General features: G+C 33.3%; 1 protein-coding gene across 9 annotated transcripts in view; it reads right to left on the minus strand.

Moving 5' to 3' along the window:
* The window catches only part of LOC120352348, a 36,758-nt gene extending 26,608 nt beyond the window's left edge, over positions 1-10,150 (minus strand). For 4 of the 9 annotated variants that reach the window (XR_005571791.1, XR_005571789.1, XR_005571792.1 and 1 more), the window contains exon 1: positions 9,539-10,150. The gene's annotated coding sequence lies outside the window, so the exon portion shown is untranslated. Of the gene's footprint in view, positions 1-796; positions 3,277-9,538 lie in introns of those variants that run through there. The other 5 variants (XR_005571788.1, XR_005571786.1, XR_005571790.1 and 2 more) reach the window with 4 other exon arrangements.
* Positions 10,151-17,745: the final 7,595 nt, after the last annotated feature.

Raw genomic sequence — 17,745 nt, forward strand, 5'->3', positions numbered from 1 at the left:
ATAAAATGAAGCTTGATTGATTGATTGATTGATTACTTTATTTATGTAGATTACAATATATACTGGCTTATACACTAAACTTATACAATAGCTTACAATACAGCAAAGTTTTAGATGAATTTACATAACATAAACTAAGAAAATAATTATTGAGCTGTACAATGGTATGAAAAAAAATCAATTTGGAATAACTATACAAGATAATATTGTAATGCATCTACATAAATTGGCGGAGCTTTGGACATATCAATGTCCATTCTTTGGAAAGAATATTAAAAATATCCATCCCAGTAACTCTCTACCAAGTGATCAAAGATTATAAAAACAAGGAGTGTCCTATTCAGGAATATTGTGTCCCAAATTCAAATCCCAAAAGCAGTGAACAACTAGTGTTCAAAATTTGAATATTTTTCATAAAATGGGATAAACATAGAACATTTTTGAAGAGAAAATAACTGTGGATTCATTCAACTATAGGTATTGCCTTAATAAGCTATCAGACTGAGTAAAAGATCAAAAGCGATTGCATGAAATTTTGATTCATTCTAATTCAACATTAAAAATAGAGTTGATATTATTTTAAATAATTTGTAGATAAATAAGAAGTGGGCAATATTTGTAAATTGTTTAAAAATTGAGAAAATTATAAAGAAAGACGAATTCATTTCCAAATCGATTTGAAACTTCTGACAATACTGGATCTGACGACATCAAATAAGAATTACCAAAACAATTTTGTTTCCAATACAATAAATTAAGTTGGTAATAAAAAAATATGGTTGTAGTTTTCATTTACCTGCACTGACACTGTAGACTCAGGAGCAGACACAGTAACGAAGAGGAACGAAGACAAAAATGAAGAACACAGGAAACAGGAAAAACAACAGATAGAAACTCAATAATTAAAACAAACCTATACACTACAACTAACTATCTCACTGGATTACTGGAGCGCACTGTGCGATATGTCATCCACTTTAAAGTTTAAACCGTAGTGAAAAGTGAACTAACAAACAGAAATTCTCGAATGGAAGAACTCTTGTCTTGTCTCAGAAATTCAAAACCAAACCATCATCCCCTCTCCACTTCGTACCTTAGAGTTGGCCATTGGATACATTAGCATGTAGTGGAGAAATATAGTGATGACTGGAGAATAGAAAGTAGAAAGTAGGTGCATGTGCGTTTGTGTATGTGTGGGACTGTATGTGTGTGTGTGTAAGAAAGAGAGAGAGTGTGAGTGAGTGAGTGTGTGTGTGAGAGAGAGAGAGTGAGTGAGTGAAGGAGAGTGCTAGAGGGCGAGTGTTGGATTCCTGGTTTCAGCCCAAAATATCACTGACATAAAGCTGACTTCCCTTTTATTTGAAAATTGAATAGGGTAGTGCAAATTCCTGACTATGAAACAAAACATTTTTTGTTGCATGTTCTATCTTTCAGCAGAAAACTGGAAACATGCTCCATGGACTGCTATATAGATCGCTGATTGAGAAGCTCTATCAAATATAAGAAGCAGTTAATATTTTAATTGAATTAAAGTTACGTTAATCTCTAGCGTAATTTTGGGAGGATTTGAAAACATTTTCACCAAAACATCCTAGACCTTAGTAGAGCGTATGTCAAATTGTAACATTTTATTAAAAAGTTCTCAAAAATCTTACGTATTTAACATTTTATCACAACCCCCAAGCAGCGATTAGATTTTTCTTAAATGAAGGGTTCGCCCTTCATTTAAGAAAAATCTAATTGCTGCTTGAGGCTTGTGAGAGGGATTCTCACAAATGGTTGACTTTTTGTGTAATTTGAAACAGATAAGGTTTGCTACCAGACAGAAAATCTATTTCCAATTTTTTATTTTAATCTTGTTGAAAAATAGTGATCATTAACATGCTTGCATTTCTCAGCTTAGAATCAGATTTCTGACAAATTTCTCTATACCCATAATATACATTTCATATTATGCAATTCACGATTATATTGCATAATTATATAATGAATGATTTGAGTTTCATTCTATAATGTGTATAATTTTTCATCGAATATGCACTTTATTGTATAAATACCTTTTAAGGAATTCATCTGTAGTTCAGTATACTCGTACTGAACTATTACAACTGTTGTAACTATTACAACAGTTTTCAATTGAATTTTGTATTTCGTGAAGTGGGGGAATATCAATGCCACAAATCAGGGAATTATTCATTGGCAAATTTTCATTTCTAATTAGCTAGTCCACGGTGTAGAATCTTAATTCAGATAGCAACTAGGTCTATTGCTTGGTAGGATTGAATGGAATTATTAATTATCAATTGGAAAAGAGTTCAGCAAGTGACTTCTTCATTTCTTCGTCATATTCTCTGATGTGGTGCAATCTTTTCAATTTTTGAGGAATAAGACGTGCCCCTCAAAAAGGTGGAATGAACATAAAAAATGAAAGAAGAGTTGAACAAAAACATATTTCATATGGACTGAATGGAGGTTTCTTTGGAATCTAGTAACATAGCATGAAATATTATAATATATAATCTGAAACTTAGAAGTCTGTTTCTCTCATGACTCACTTTTACGCCAATTGTCTAATCATCATCCATGTCTAGTCTATTCTTTATTCAAATGTTATTTACACTCTTATTATCTCAGTCACTGAATTCACTCCATAACCAATGTCTCAGTTTTAAAAGTTTACTTAGTTTTTTTTAAGTTTATCTCCCTTTTCTTCTTCCGATTATCAAGATTTATTGACTGATCCTCTAACCTTCAATTATGATTATTATACAATTTCAGAAGCTTCAATCAATTAATAATTAATGTAATTAGTGATTCCATTCTGGGTTGATTTCGATCATGAACTTCAATAAGAGTTCCAGTTCTATGCCAATCACCAGTTAAAATTTTAATCTACCAAATCCGTAGGCCTATAAGCCTACATGTTGTTTGGTTAATAAGCGGTCAACCCTTCAATAGCTCTGATCAGTAATAAAATATAGCTCAGCTACTTAGTAATAAGTAAGAGAAAATATAATTGTCTACAAAGCCTTATACCGTGAATAAACAGGTTTTCTATGTACTATCATCATAAAAAATTGTATACATAACAATCGACTGAACAATAACATCGATTTCATTCAAAGTCAACCCTTAAAGAAAATCTTGATTTCATATGAAGATGTGTCAAATAAATTATTCTCTTGTATTTTTACTTTCCTTGCCCTATTACCATAGGTAAGGAAAGTATTGCTTTCCAAAAAAAATTAAGGTACCCCAATTTCAAGTTTTCTATAAGTTTCAAGGTCCCCTGAGTCCAAAAACATTATTTTTGGGTATTGGTGTGTGTGTGTGTGTGTGTGTGTGTGTGTGTGTGTGTGTGTGTGTGTGTGTGTGTGTGTGTGTGTGTGTGTGTGTGTGTGTGTGTGTGTGTGTGTGTGTGTGTGTGTGTGTGTGTGTGTGTGTGTGTGTGTGTGTGTGTGTGTGTGTGTGTGTGTGTATGTCTGTGAACACGATAACTCCATTCCTAATTAACCGATTGACTTGAAATTTTAAACTTAAGGTCCTTATACCATGAGGACCCGACAATAAGAAATTCAATAAAATTCAATTCAAGATGGCAGAAAAAATGGCGGATAATTACTAAAAAACCATGTTTTTCACGTTTTTCTCAAAAACGGCTCAAACGATTTTCTTAAAATTCATACCATGGATAGCTATTCATAAGCCCTATCAACTGACATGAGTCTTATTTCTGGGAAAATTCCAGGAGCTCCGAAATATTATTGAGAAAAATGGCGGATAATCACTAAAAAACCATGTTTTTCACGGTTTTCTCGGAAACGGCTCTAACGATTTTCTTCAAATTTATACCATGGATAGCTATTTATTAGCCCTATCAACTGAAATGAGTCTCATTTTGTGGGAAAATTTCAGGAGCTCCGTAATATTGTTGAGAAAAATGGCGGATAATCACTAAAAAAACATGTGTTTCATGATTTTCTCAAAAATGACTTGACCGATTTTTTTCAAATTCATACCCTGTATAGTTATTTATCGGCTCTATTAAATGGAATGAGTCTCCTTCCTGAGAAACTAATGGGGGGTCCACCCCATCCTTGAGAAATGGACTTTGTAGCCTCCTTCTCATGCATGAGGTAGGTAGGTAGAGCAGTTCATAAAAAGAACACATAGTCGAGATATTTCATCTGTAGAACAGCTGTTTTGACGACTTTTAAAAAATATTGAATTTCACAATTTATACAAACGAAAAAGTTACTCTGAAAACAACTATACACATATACAGAAGTCTGATCGTAGTTTCAAATATGTTGCCGCCAATCGTCATTATGTTATTCCCCTAAATCATTCTCGTTTAAGAATGAGGCTTATAGTTCAATGAGCAAGGGAAGTTGTGTGAGTGTACCACACCAGATTTTTTCTTCTGTAAAAGGGGACTCAATTAATGAAACATTAGAGTCACTATCTTCAATATAATATTAGGGCATTTCCAGCAGCTGAATAACTTTTATTGCTGAATACAATGAAAACATACTGTACTGAATCAGACCAATTCAGCATTCAAAAAAGGCGCTGCACTAAACTTTAGTTCGAAATTCCAACACATGAACACTACAGCTTGGTCTCCTCTCCCCTGTATTGGAGGAGATTTTGGAAGGGAATATCCAAAAAGACAATGTAAAATAGGCTACTCTAGGATTGTTTGACACTCGCAATAGAAGCAAAATTCAAGGGAATGCATAGCAAGCCATATTCAAGATCAATTCAAATCGGCTTTAACTGACAATGAGTATTCAAGGCAAAGTCAAGACATGTTTGACCCATGCAATAAAAGCTAAATTCGAGCAAATACATAACATGCCATATACAAGTTGTATTCCAACCAAGTTTGTTAGCCTTGAAAAACAAGGGTATGCTGCTTTCAATTCTAGTATGGAAATTCAAGGGGATTTCGAGTTGAATGTCAAGCAAGATCGTTTCCAGCTGGATTCAACTTCAGCCTTGATTGACAAGTGAAGGCTGCTTCTAATTCAAGCCTTGAATCAAGCCTTACTGCTGACTAGGATTCTACATTGCATCCCATTTACACTATGGCGCTCGAAACAATTAATTTTGTCCATTGTTTTGACATTCGCTGTATCTAGATTTTCACTTTTCAATGCTCTAAAAAAATATTATAATTTCCTTGATTTAACTATGCTCATGATAAAAATCAGGATTTCGTTGTCTGCTCACAGAATTTATTATATTAATTTGAAGTGTGCCTTCTCAATACGAGTCAGAGGTATCACAATTTGATAACTCTAGTTTCAGATATTGATGTTTTTCAATGAAGTTTCATGATATATTATGTGTCCGACTCCTCCATCTTATCATTATTTTGTGAAAAATGAAGATTCACATAATTTAAACACTTGATAATGGAATGAATATCATCAGATCACGTTGAAAAAAAAATATAAGGTTAGGCCTACCTGAGATACTATATGATAACACTGTACTCCTGATAAGTTGAAAATTTTCAAGCTGAAAGTAGATTAATTTGTTGCTCATTCGGTTCAAATATTAACAAATATTACCAATATTATCACATATAGTGCGAACGAATTACTCTGAAGCTTTCTATTCTCACTGAACATGAATTAGAGAGGCAATACCAAGCCAGAATTGCAGTTCCACTCAAATCATTATTATCAGAGCTTTCAAATTGATGCTGTGTAAATTTAATTATGGATGCTATCCCCACCTCACAATTTCCCTATTTATCCTGATTGTGATTCAGAAAAAAGTAGTTGATCACTATAATCACAAAAATCAATGTACAGTACCTATAATAAATAGTAAAAATAACAAAATTTCTAGTAATAATGCAACTTTTTCTAGGTACAAATTTCAAGGCTCATAAAATGACTTTTTCTCAATCACAGGCAGAAATTCGAATGATCATCATAATAGTAATTTAATGAAAATTGTTTGTATTGAACATTGTTCGACATAAGATAAGCTACATCTTTAAGGTATGGTAATCAACGTATTTAGGATTACAGTATCATGTTTATGATATGAATGGAAGCGAAACTGTGATAGAAGATTAGTCAAACTGAAATATAAACTGTGAAATATATAATGCATAGTTCTGATCAACTCAAATTACAAATGATAGTATCAAGACAAAATGAATTGAGCAACTGAATTTCAAAGTTACTATCCACTGTTCAAATTGCACTGTGATTTCCTTTTACTTCCAAATGGATTGAATTGCCTCACTCTTCAACGTAACAATTATTATAAAAAATCAATGGAATGTGAACGTCATCCAAATAGCATTTAAATTTTAATTTTCAGATCATGAAATTCATAAAAAACTAATTCTTGAGAGAATATTGATGAATTGCAAACAGTGCATGTAACATTGATACAAAGCAATACAATGAAAATCAACATCGATTAATTTAATACTGGACTTATCAAATTTATATTATTTCAATTTATATTATTTATAAAGCTCATAAAATGTAAAACCAACATTTTAAATTTTCTCTACTGGAGCAAAACATTGATAGAAAATAATGAAGAGCCCATTATAAGCACAAAATACTTGTGTACAAGAATTCACTTGAACTAACTCATCACTTCAACCCTTCAATGATCACAATGAACTAGAATGGTATAAAAAGCATGAAATTGATAATCAGATACATTTTTCAAATAGCTTCACCCAACTAAATCTGTGAATGCCAAGTCATAAGAAATCATGTTCAATAGATTTAATTTGAATGCTTCAAATAGAAAATGATCTATTCTTTTGGTGCCCGAATCAAAATCAATATCAATCCACATTAATCGACATCAAGAAAAGCTTCTGCCAACCTTGTGATTCCAGTATGATTCTGCTCATGTTTTACTTCCATTTATAAAGTTCTCATTAAGGCCCTTGTGTAATGAATGACAAGATGCGAGTGGAGGTGAAAAATCGATATGTTAACAAAAATGGTAATAGAAGATGATGAATCGTCTTTCAATTCATCTTATATGGTATGCTACTTTGTGCATAAATGTGAAACACTTTCATGATTTTCCTACTTTTCATGCATGCTTACTCTTCCTTAATTTGTATGTTTGCATGGCTTTCATCTTTAGAATCTACTGAATAGACTGATATTGGACTGTCTAGATAATGTAGATTCAACTAGTAAGAACAGAAGATAAGCTACTTTACAGAGAGAATCATAGAAAGTTTCAACTCAACAAGCCCAATGTATACTTTTTTGATGTCTATGCCGTCATATATAATTGGCTCAACTGTAGGTATATTATTATCAACCTGGTTGTGAGAAATTAACTGTAGAAAACAGCAAACACTGCATGCTATGATTTTTCAGGAATTTTCCACTATTGAAATCTATGATTTATCTCAGTTTTTGACATTCATAACTTATGATAAATTTTAGCATAGAATTATGATCATACACACATATTTTAAATATGTAGCCTATTATATCATGCAATAGTATGAATATTTTATTGGTTGCAAACAATATCTTTATCTGTCATAGAATGCATGATTTAGCACATATATAACAACAAAATGATTTTAGAGAATTAAAATGTGAAAAATTTGTTTTATCGCATGTCAAAACAATAGACAAGATTGATTGTTTCGAGCGCCATGGTGTAAATAAGATGCAACTTAAAAAGCAGTAGGCATACTATTTTACTGTTTACTATGGTGAAGAGAGTCAGCCACGCCGTACCACGTTGACTGTTTCCCCTTCCACAGCATCAAATCAAAATTACAAATACATAACAATATACATCAATGGATTCACAATTAATGTGGCTACATTAATTAATTGTCTAATTTTCTTTAAAATTATTTATTTAAAAAATCAAATTGAAAATCCCCTAAATTTTTACATATATATTATTTTATCAAGGAAACTGTTCGATTTATTGAGGAAATGAATATGACTAATATTGTAACAAATCGAATGACATATGATAGATTTTTTTCCGATTAATGGTTACAGAGATAATTGATTCCAGTTTGCTGTTTACTATGGCTAAAGCTGCGTACACATATTCGTGCTTCCAACCCGCACCGAGCACGCTCCTCCCTCATACTGCCCTCGTACCACCATCGAACCACAGTCGCTCCGCCTACGCACCCATCATGAACGTTATGGAAGATGTTAGATCTAGGATTACATAATAGTCCAATGTAGCTTAAGTGTTGTTGTTTTTAAGTTCCTAAATACAGCTGTAGAGAGTCAGCCGCGCCGTTCGGCATCAACTGTTTCCCCTTCCATGGCATCAAATCAAATCGTAAATACATAACAATATACATCGATGGATTTGCAATGAGAGTGGCTACATTAATTAATTGGCTCATTTTTCTTTAAAACTACTTGTTCCAAAGTTAATCGAAGAAAACAAAAAAATTAAAACACAAACCCCCTAAATTTTTACATTTATATTATTTTATCAAGAAAACTGTTAATTTTATTGAAAAAATGAATATAACTAAAAATATTGTAGTCCATAATGTGATGAATCAAATGGCATATACTGAAACTGTTTCCAATTAATGGTTACAGAGATAATTGATTTCCCGTGTCCACCTGCATTTATCATTTTTTAGGGTGCTGGGGTGGAAAGCTCTAAGGGGATTGCTTGGGGACTTTTGGGAGAATGACCCTCTGGGAGGATGCTATCGATGGTGGGAAATTCAGCTTTTATTTAATTATCGGATCGAAACTGCTTTTTTGGACCTTCATTGACTGGGCTATAATAAGATTGAGAGAGTCATGTTTTGGTTGCGTTGAGTATGGGTAGTTTGGGTTAGGTATGTTTAGGTTGAGCTTAATGGGGATAGATTAGTCATGGTTAGTTCAAGTTGAACATGGTTTAGTTGGGTTAAGTACAGCAAAAAATGATTAAGAATGAAAATTGAAATGATTGGATTGTGCAAATCTTTTTATTTTCGCAAATATCTCGAAAATTTTCAAGTTTAGGCTGTCAAGGGACTAGGCCTAAACATTTTTTCTTCAGTAGGCTATTTATCATTCTTCAAAATCAAAGTTTAAAATACCTATCAAACCACCATGTAAACTAGTTAACCTCTTTAGAAGCAAAAAAAATGCACTTTAAATATTTAATAAATTAGGCTACTGAAGCTACGAACTTGAAACCGGTTTCATTGGATTTCTCGTCAATTTTACAAAAGATTGCACCATTTTAAAAGCTGTTGTAAGTTAGGCATACAAAATAAAAATAATTTTTTTCAACTTTCTGCCATGTTTGTTCCGTTAATCCTTTGAAATAAAAAAAAATGTGATGGGCCTAGCCTACATGGTTGAACTTGTCTTGAACCCTCCCCTATTGATCTATGTCGGTCTATCTTAATGCTGGATTCCGTTGCCCATTATACTGAAGTGCCCCCACGATGATATTCCAGCCCATTTAATTTTCTATCAACTATCCAATTATACAATTTAATATAAAAAGTAAATGGTACAATCACAACAATATTACCTACCTTGGTTGTAACCTATTCGAGTTCAAATTCTTCATCCACATCCTCGAATTGTTGATTTTCATGTAACTGTAAATCCAAGTCCAACGCATTTACAAATTCCGGGTTGTCGATATCCTTGAGTACTTTGCTAGTACTATCATTGACACTTTTTGTTTTAATTTCTGATATTGTTTGAATTATTGATACTATAGAATTCGCTTCAACGACAGTGGTAGTTTTAGTTTTCATAGTTGAAAAATGTTTTTTCAACATTGCATCTTGATATTGTTTTAGGCGAAGCTTTTTTTGCTCCTTTCTAATAGCCGAAAGCAATGCACGGAGTATTTTTCTATCTCTTATAAGCCTCTGTGATACCAGATTTGAATTGATTTTACCTATTTCAACTGACATTATTACTATATTAAATAATCCACACACATCAAAAACTGGTTTACACTTTTACAGTAAGAACGAACGATTTTCAAGTTAGATCTAATAACAGATATGGTGAAAATGTGAAATAAACCGGTGGGTTTATTTAACCTGACAAAACAATGAACTGTGATAAAACAGAAGGTAGTTCCCAACTGGGTCGACGACAAAGTGGGTCATTTTTTCGACCGAATTTGTCGCCTCATGACACGACAAATGCGGTCACCTCAGGAATGTGGCAATATAATTATATCGAGACTCTTTTATCGATACATTGTACTTTATCGATATCAATTTCCTTGATGCTTCAGCTACTAATACAATCAGCTTTGTCAATCTAATGAGGTCATTGAACCTGTACTGCACTGTGAGTGAGCCTACTAGGATGGATGCATGTCTGGACAATGTGGTGACCAACTTACCAGAGAGTTTGTACAGAGTTTCTATAAAAAATTATGCTTTGAGTGACCATGTGCACAGAGAACAGGACAGAGAACTCATCTAATGTTTCGCTAAATGGGTGACCAGCAGTGTGGAGTGGGTGTGGAGGGGGGTAAAGTGGGTGACTAACAGTTAGTTCTTCAACTCGCTACGAGAGATCAGTACCATCGACAGGCCTTCCCCGCTAATTCAGAAATCCCCCACCAACAGTTGTAGTACTCTGTCACCTCCTCCTCTTGCTCCGCTATTGTCATTCTACATCCACATTCAACAAAATAAAAACAAGTCACGATTGGCAATTAATATTACTAGTAGATGATCGGCTTGCTCTGCTCTGCTGTCTTTTCAATTTTATGAAGCACACACTAGTACAGTAACTTCTCAGAGAGGAGAAAGGAAAATATATTTTCTGTGTGATACTACAGTACTCCATAATTTCCCTCTCAGTATTATCTCATGCTGCTGATATCAACATAAAAGCTGTTGTTCCTTTTCCAATATAGGTAATTCATAATAAGTTTGGAATTATTTTATTTCTATGAATGCATAAATAAATAAATGAATGAGTCGATTCTATTACACATTGACAAATAATCTGATAATGAGATCCTTCCAGAATAATTTTTATCAATGATTAAATTGAGGCTCCATCAATTATTGTTATACTTTTTTTCAATTCAAAGTGAAACTTCAAATCAAATAATTTATTATTAAATCACCATACCATCTATTCATATGATTAGTCCATTAATAAAAATTAAAGTCAAATAAAATTATTCTTTATATCTTCTGGATTAATTGTAACTTACTGGAAACTGGGTATACAGAAAAAATATTTCATGCTTTTTTCTATTTGACTACTTGCTAGACAGCCATATTTATTTCTGAGTACAAAATTCATAAACTCAAATAATGAATAGATCACGAAGAAAACAGAAACCTCCATAATTTATTTCCTTTCAATAATATATTTCAAAGTAAAGAAATATAAAGTACCTAATGAATTTGTTGACAGTGTGTGATATAATATATCCCAGAATTAAAATTCAATTTAATTCAATGGAATTGACGAATGCAAATTATATAAAAATCTGCATAATAAATAATTTACACATTCTATGAAACTTATTTAGTAATAGGCTATATCAAATAATAAATAGTCTATTATTTTTGCAATTACTATAACCTACTATTAGCTATCACTATATGAAAAATTACTAATAACTATTGATACTATTCTAGCATATTATGATAATATACGGTTAAAAGAATTTATCTTTTTTCTATCTGTATGAACTTGTGACCCCCGTGGTTCAGAGAACTCACTCAAGAACTGTTTTGCATTGTAATCTTTAAAACCCTCAACTTTTGATTATACAGAGTTTATGAAAATTAATAAAGCTGCTAAATATTTCTCTTACAATAATAATTTGACAGCAGTTTCCATTGGGAATGTTATTTGAAATGAAAAATTACTCTAAAAATATTACTCTGTCGCTTCAACATCTTTGACACTCATATGGATCCAAAATCATTTTTTTTAACGTTTGATACATGATTTCTATACATAGTTCCAAGAGAAAATAAATAGCCAAAACCGCAAATTGATAATTATATCAACCCATTTCATTTTGTTGATACAAAAGTTGTAAAGTATAAAGAACCAGCTAAAATCATATGTCAGCGTGTGTGATAGCTCCCAAATCAACTTTAGTAGACAGTCTACCAACTTTGCTCCCAAATAACCTCAGATGATGTTACGAATGAATGAATGGAAAAACTGTAGAACTTCTTGATCTGGCGGATTCTTTTCCTCAGGTTCGTCACAGTCATCATCATCATCATCATAGTCAGTTCAAAGAATTGTGAATGTGTGACAAAAGCGAGAATGGGAAAGTCCAGTCGTTCACCTGCCTGGTCTACAATAATGACAAGCTCTTGGAATTCAATTTCCGACATGTGTTTCACCCTCTATTGACTGTCTACCACCCTATCTTCTTCCTACCTGAATTGCCATTATTGACAGTCTGAAAGTCTATTGACCTTTCTGCTGAAACTAAAGAATTCCTTGAAAATGACCGTCTGCTTCCTATACACACTGCACTTTGTATGTGGAAGTCAAGAGAAAACTTTGTTGCTGAGAGGTCCGAAATTCGTTAAATAGAGGTAAATAAGCAGCAAAAACTCTAAAATGTCATGGGACCAGGTAAAAATTCGTTGTGTAGAGGATTTCGTTAGGTGGAGGTTTGTTATAGAGAGGTTCGTATTATTAGTTTGTTCAATATCCTACAGTTTATAATAGACAGGCCCTTATTGACAATTACTTGCGAATAGCTCCTCGAATAACAATGTTTTGAAATACTATTGTTCACGTAGGCTTCAGCAACACCTTTCTGCAAGAAGGGCGTTGGCAGATGTGCGTGTGTCAAACTGGTTGGAATCTACAATCTACAAATTGACACCCTGGCTCACTAGAGCAACTGTTCAAAGGTAGTTTACAAAGAATAGCTGTCACGAAAGGCAATTCATTCATTTTAAACAAAGACAGCTCATTATTTGTCCGTTGCAGTTGAGAACGGATTGGAATGTCAACATACAATACGATAAACAATATAAAACTTAAATTTCGTATTAGGTGGATAAAACTATTCTTTTAGACTCAGTATGAGAAGCAGAAGGTGATATAATTGAAAAAATAAAATATCCCTAATTCCAGGTGCTAAAAATTTTATTGTCTAGGCCTACTAGGAGTGGATGCGTTTGTAATCGTGTTATTATGGTTCACTGCAGTTATCCTACAAAACTTGTCCTGCACACTTGCACAAGCGCCAATTACAGAGCGGAGGTGCTCAATTAATTAAATTATTAATTAATTAATTCACACCTAATTTACTAAATTATTTATAATCAATTAATTAAATTGAGGTGACATGGTCAATCACTTTATTATACAATTTTCGTTTGGAAAACTATTTATAATCCTTGAAGATAACAGTAAATCTTTTAATTACCATTGTATCATAAAATCAGGAAACGGGTATTCTACTTTATATGGTTATGAAATGTTTCATAACTATTAGTTCGGAGAACAGTAGAACTCGCTACACTCACTAACATTAAATTTATACTCACACACGTCTGCCTATTCACACACAAACACACATACAAATTGGATTTAGAGTATGATGATATATTTTATAGTGTTGACGAGTTCTTTGATAATGGAACCTTACAATAATATAAGAAATTACTCATACTAAAAATGATTGATGTGGTAGCCTACTTTATGGCATATATGTTTTTTGTTCTATGTTTTGATTTTATTTTTGACGATTTACTATTTGATACAGTTAACTTTTTGTACAACAATGTGTAAATAAAGAATTTGATTTGATTTGATTTGATGAAGTGGAGGATGATCTCCGGAGAATGGGACTGGTGACATGGAGATGAAAGGCATGTGACCGTGATGTGTGGAGGGCTCTTGTGCGAGAGGCAAAAGCTCACATCGAGCTGTAAAGCCAAAAGAAGAAGAATTTATCATGAGTACCACGACTGGAGTCCTGGGTACACAGTAATAAAATTTTGAAGGAAAATCAGGCAGGTTTCCGAAAAGGGTACTCGACAGCAGATAATTCATTTAATCTTATTTCATTGGCGGAATTGAAAACAGCAAAAAAGGTGGTAAATTATATGCCTTCTTTGTGGACTACCGGGCTGCATTCGATACAGTGAATAGAGGAGCTTTGTTTTATAAATTATCATCTATGGGAATGTCCACTAGGTTTCTTTCAGTAATAAAGAGCTTGTACAGTGGCACAAACTCGAGTGTGTGGTATAAGGGTAGTTTTGTGTTCTACAATTTGAGACAAGGTAGAGCGCTCTTTCTCATATAGATTTTCAAGTACACCTGATAACAATGCTCCTTGTATTTTGGAAAATGAACCATATATTTTAGGTATATTTGGGCCATTCTGTATCTTGCACAAGGAAATCTTGCATGACAAAATTGGACTTCTCTCATGTATCCAAATTTGATAATTCAGATCTACAATATAAAATGCAAGCACAGCCCCTTTTGATGTCTATAGTGACTGAGCTATAGTAACTGTAGTTTTTTCAAACACCACTTGTGAAATAGGTGGGGGGGGGATCGGGGCGATCCGCGCCTGTCGCCACCTTCTATAGAAGATAGATATGTGACTCACGTTATAACATTATAATTAGTCCAGTCAATTTAGACATGAAAAAGAGGCAATATTTTATATTCATTGTAGTTCTGATTTTTTAGGGTTTGTATGCATAAGAGAAGTCCAGAACCAATTTTCGCATGCAAAATTTTCTTGTACAGAGTGGCCCAAATACCTAATATGTCTGGTTCATTCTCCAGTTCTGAGCTATTACAATCAAATCCAGTCATTGGACAAAAAAAATCGTCTCTCTCCTTTTTTACTGTACATAAAATTCAGAATAAAATGAAATCATTCAGACCTCTCTAACTTCAATCAGTTCTATCCTACAGTTTTTCCAAAACGAGTAGAATTTCATGGAAAAATCAATTTTGATAAATCTTATAGTATTTAATCAACAATATCTTCCAATTGTCACAATTCAAAAATGTATAATTCAACATCCTACTAGGCGTAATTTTTTGCTCTACAATCTGAGAACAGGTAGAACGCTCTATCTCAAAGATTTTCAGGACACCTCAAGGATCGAAATTTCATTCATAACTTTTGATACAATTTTCGGATCTTCCCGTACGCTCTTTCTTTTCGGCTTGTGAAGGTAGTTGGAAATCATATATCATGAGTCAAGTTCCCAAGAGAAATGGGAAATTTTTTGTTGAGTGTACACTATACTTCAACCCATATTCCATACACAAAATAATGACAATTTATTTATTCAATGCTGCATATCTTATGAAATAATTCAGATATAAAATCAAAATCTAGTCAAGGATGTGAGGAATTTCCTCCTCTTCTCACTCCAATCAACAATACTTTCGATTTCAATACCATTAGAAAGTTGCAACCGATTGAAAAAGTGACGATTAAAGTTTTACCATTTTTTCGCAATTCCACTGTTAATCAAGAGTCTCTTAAACGAGGATCATACATCATAGAAACTCATGATTGGTTCTAAATTTTATCCTATAGGAGCTCAGTTACCTTAAATATTTATCTTCAACTACTGTTTTCCATCTTAGAACTACCGAGATCGTGAATATGAGGAGAATATCTTCAATATCTTGATATTTTCAAGTGATTGAATCGTACCGTGCGTCCAAGTGAACTATGAATAAAAATGATAAAATCAACAGCATTTTTTGCGTTTCAAGTTTATCAACACGGTCGGAATTGATTAGCAGATTCAGCCACAAAGTTTCTTCTAAAAGGTCATGAAGATTATTTCAAAATCGATTTACGATTTTAGTTTTGCTCTTTATTGCTCTACTTATAATTTTGTATTATATCAAGCAAAGGAAATACATTTACGACAATAATACACATACATAATAACAGGGGTAGGTAAATCTTTTTAAGAGTATCAATCAATTTCCTCCTTATAATATACAATGAAACTGGATGTTATTTTACTGAATGCTAAGAAGATTATAACTCTTATAAGTTTATAATGAGAGAAATTCATTGAATTTTCAAATTACTCCCTCTTCCCCAATCTCCCGCTAGACGGCTAGCCTAACAGCATTTAGTTCATATGCAAAATTAGAACTTTCCACTATGGGTACAGTCCATGAAAAAGGTTGACAACCATTGGCTATTCAATGAAAACAAAAAGCAACTGAAATAATATATTTTAAGGTTAACAATCTTTGGCTATTCAATGAAAAAAAGTAACTGAAACAATATTATTGTTAATGAGCAGTTTTGACATCATTTATTAAAATCATTTTAGAACAATAATAGAGAAATATAATGCTGCATTACACAGCATCTCAAGAACATGTCATGATTAAAATTATTCCATGCTCTTTCTCAATTTTTAAGTTCAAAATCGCAATATTATGGATTAAATTAGATTGATTTAATTTTTTTCAATTATTGAATTGAAGTACATAATGTAATAAAGTTTGGATTATATTATATTTTTATAATGGACAACAGTTTATCTGGCTACTCATTCACTTATTGTTTTATAGTTCTTGTTGATTAGAAATAAAAATTAATCCTCTTTGTCACTGGAGACGCAGCGTTCATGCGATCTGGAGAGTTGAGAGTAGCAAGTGATTAGAATAAGAAAAATGAATGTCTAGTCTATGTATTATTAGCAAAACAATGACATGCATGCATGCCTCAAGCCATAAACCCTGTCAGCAGTTGTTTTGTTGGGGGGAGAGAGTGGTGTGAACTGGTTTGTTGGAGAGGGAAGTGTAGGATGCCAATGACTCCCCACTACGTCCCCCTACAACAATACTGATCAAGCTCAGACAGAAATCGTCATTTGCGTATACAAGCTGTATCTGGTGGATTGGAACGAAATTATGACACCTGGTCTTCCAGAAGATAGCTTTAATAAATTCTTCAGCCATTTCAAGTACCTGTTTGACAGTGTCTTTCCAGGAAGGCTACAGAATGCAAAAAAGTGGACCAAGAACATAACAAGGCCGCATTGGATGAGTCAAGAATTAACTGTCCTCAAGAATTGGGTCATTCTTGCTTATGAGCACCACAAGAATCTAAGGACAGCTGATTCTAAACAGTTATATATGTCACTGAAAAAGGACTTCAAGGAGAAACTCTTGAGAGCCAATAAAGAAATGAATGCCCAGCAGATAAACTCCTCACAAAATAAGTGCTCTGCAGCATGGAAGGTGATCAAGAGAGAGATGAGTTCTCAGCAGAGGACCACAGAGCCTGATATCTTCAATTCCTTCTTTGTGGATTGCTACAGTTCGTGCTTCTATTAACACCCCTGATATTTCGGCCATGCAGTTCCTAAATGCTATGCCCAGGCCAGAAACAAAATTTGTGCTCTGCCCAGTAGTATCTTGTGAAGAAGTGTTGGATGTTGTGAGTAAGCTGAAAAATTCTGAAAGTAAGGACTTCTTCGATTTGTCAGTGAATCTCATAAAAAGAGTCATCATTCCAATCCATGTACCTCTAACTTCCTACTTGAACTCATGCATTATGGAGGGTGTTTTTCCTGCTCTACTAAAGATTGCTAAGACTGTACCCATTTACAAGAAGGGTTCAACTGATCTACCGGGTAACTCCATGCCTATTGCAATCTTACCTGTGTTCTCCAAAATCTTTGAGAGCATAATCAAGAAACAGTTATGCTTGTATTTTGAGAGTGCTGAACTGTTAGTGAATGCTCCATTTTTGATGTGA

This window comes from Nilaparvata lugens, chromosome 7, assembly GCF_014356525.2.
Source record: "Nilaparvata lugens isolate BPH chromosome 7, ASM1435652v1, whole genome shotgun sequence".
Lineage (NCBI taxonomy): Eukaryota > Metazoa > Arthropoda > Insecta > Hemiptera > Delphacidae > Nilaparvata > Nilaparvata lugens.